Source organism: Neolamprologus brichardi, chromosome 23 (assembly GCF_056152115.1).
Source record: "Neolamprologus brichardi isolate AB-2024 chromosome 23, ASM5615211v1, whole genome shotgun sequence".
Classification (NCBI taxonomy): Eukaryota; Metazoa; Chordata; class Actinopteri; order Cichliformes; family Cichlidae; genus Neolamprologus; species Neolamprologus brichardi.
The window spans coordinates 29,394,579-29,397,078 of NC_142125.1; positions in this window are offsets into that span (position 1 = coordinate 29,394,579).

The window sequence follows — 2,500 nt, forward strand, 5'->3', positions numbered from 1 at the left end:
GGGTTAGGGTTAGGGTTATGGATAGGGTTAGGGTTAGGGTTAGGGTTATGGATAGGGTTAGGGTTAGGGTTAGGGTTAGGGATGGGTTAGGGTTAGGGTTAGGGTTAGGGTTATGGATAGGGTTAGGGTTTATGGTTTAGGGTTAGGGTTAGGGATGAAATGGACAAAAATCATCCAAAACAAACTTTTTATTAGTGTCGACTGTTTGAGTGGTGAGCAGTGAGTCTTTCCTCCGTAGGACAGTTGCTTAGAGTTGTAACTATACGCATGAGGAAGGTGCCATCTTTAGGTTAGGGTTAGGGTTAGGGTTATGGATAGGGTTAGGGTTAGGGTTAGGGTTATGGATAGGGTTAGGGTTTATGGTTTAGGGTTAGGGATGAAATGGACAAAAATCATTCAAAACAAACTTTTTATTAGTGTCGACTGTTTGAGTGGTGAGCAGTGAGTCTTTCCTCCGTAGGACAGTTGCTTAGAGTTGTAACTATACGCAGGAGGAAGCTGCCATCTTTGGGTTAGGGTTAGGGTTAGGGTTATGGATAGGGTTAGGGTTTATGGTTTAAGGTTAGGGTTAGGGATGGGTTAGGGTTAGGGTTAGGGTTATGGATAGGGTTAGGGTTAGGGTTAGGGTTATGGATAGGGTTAGGGTTAGGGTTAGGGATGGGTTAGGGTTAGGGTTAGGGTTATGGATAGGGTTAGGGTTTATGGTTTAGGGTTAGGGTTAGGGATGAAATGGACAAAAATCATCCAAAACAAACTTTTTATTAGTGTCGACTGTTTGAGTGGTGAGCAGTGAGTCTTTCCTCCGTAGGACAGTTGCTTAGAGTTGTAACTATACGCATGAGGAAGCTGCAATCTTTGGGTTAGGGTTAGGGTTATGGATAGGGTTAGGGTTTATGGTTTAGGGTTAGGGTTAGGGATGAAATGGACAAAAATCATCCAAAACAAACTTTTTATTAGTGTCGACTGTTTGAGTGGTGAGCAGTGAGTCTTTCCTCCGTAGGACAGTTGCTTAGAGTTGTAACTATACACAGGAGGAAGCTGCCATCTTTGGGTTAGGGTTAGGGTTAGGGATGGGTTAGGGTTAGGGTTAGGGTTATGGATAGGGTTAGGGTTTATGGTTTAGGGTTAGGGTTAGGGTTAGGGTTAGGGTTATGGATAGGGTTAGGGTTAGGGTTAGGGTTAGGGATGGGTTAGGGTTAGGGTTAGGGTTATGGATAGGGTTAGGGTTAGGGTTAGGGTTAGGGTTATGGATAGGGTTAGGGTTAGGGTTAGGGTTAGGGTTATGGATAGGGTTAGGGTTATGGATAGGGTTAGGGTTTATGGTTTAGGGTTAGGGTTATGGATGGGTTAGGGTTAGGGTTAGGGTTAGGGTTATGGATAGGGTTAGGGTTAGGGTTAGGGTTAGGGTTATGGATAGGGTTAGGGTTAAGGGTTAGGGTTAGGGTTAGGGTTAGGGTTAGGGTTAGGGTTAGGGTTATGGATAGGGTTAGGATTAGGGTTAGGGTTAGGGTTATGGATAGGGTTAGGGCTTATGGTTTAGGGTTAGGGTTAGGGATGGGTTAGGGTTAGGGTTAGGGTTAGGGTTATGGATAGGGTTAGGGTTAGGGTTAGGGTTATGGATAGGGTTAGGGTTAGGGTTAGGGTTAGGGATGGGTTAGGGTTAGGGTTAGGGTTAGGGTTATGGATAGGGTTAGGGTTTATGGTTTAGGGTTAGGGTTAGGGATGAAATGGACAAAAATCATCCAAAACAAACTTTTTATTAGTGTCGACTGTTTGAGTGGTGAGCAGTGAGTCTTTCCTCCGTAGGACAGTTGCTTAGAGTTGTAACTATACGCATGAGGAAGGTGCCATCTTTAGGTTAGGGTTAGGGTTAGGGTTATGGATAGGGTTAGGGTTAGGGTTAGGGTTATGGATAGGGTTAGGGTTTATGGTTTAGGGTTAGGGATGAAATGGACAAAAATCATTCAAAACAAACTTTTTATTAGTGTCGACTGTTTGAGTGGTGAGCAGTGAGTCTTTCCTCCGTAGGACAGTTGCTTAGAGTTGTAACTATACGCAGGAGGAAGCTGCCATCTTTGGGTTAGGGTTAGGGTTAGGGTTATGGATAGGGTTAGGGTTTATGGTTTAAGGTTAGGGTTAGGGATGGGTTAGGGTTAGGGTTAGGGTTATGGATAGGGTTAGGGTTAGGGTTAGGGTTATGGATAGGGTTAGGGTTAGGGTTAGGGATGGGTTAGGGTTAGGGTTAGGGTTATGGATAGGGTTAGGGTTTATGGTTTAGGGTTAGGGTTAGGGATGAAATGGACAAAAATCATCCAAAACAAACTTTTTATTAGTGTCGACTGTTTGAGTGGTGAGCAGTGAGTCTTTCCTCCGTAGGACAGTTGCTTAGAGTTGTAACTATACGCATGAGGAAGCTGCAATCTTTGGGTTAGGGTTAGGGTTATGGATAGGGTTAGGGTTTATGGTTTAGGGTTAGGGTTAGGGATGAAATGGACAAAAA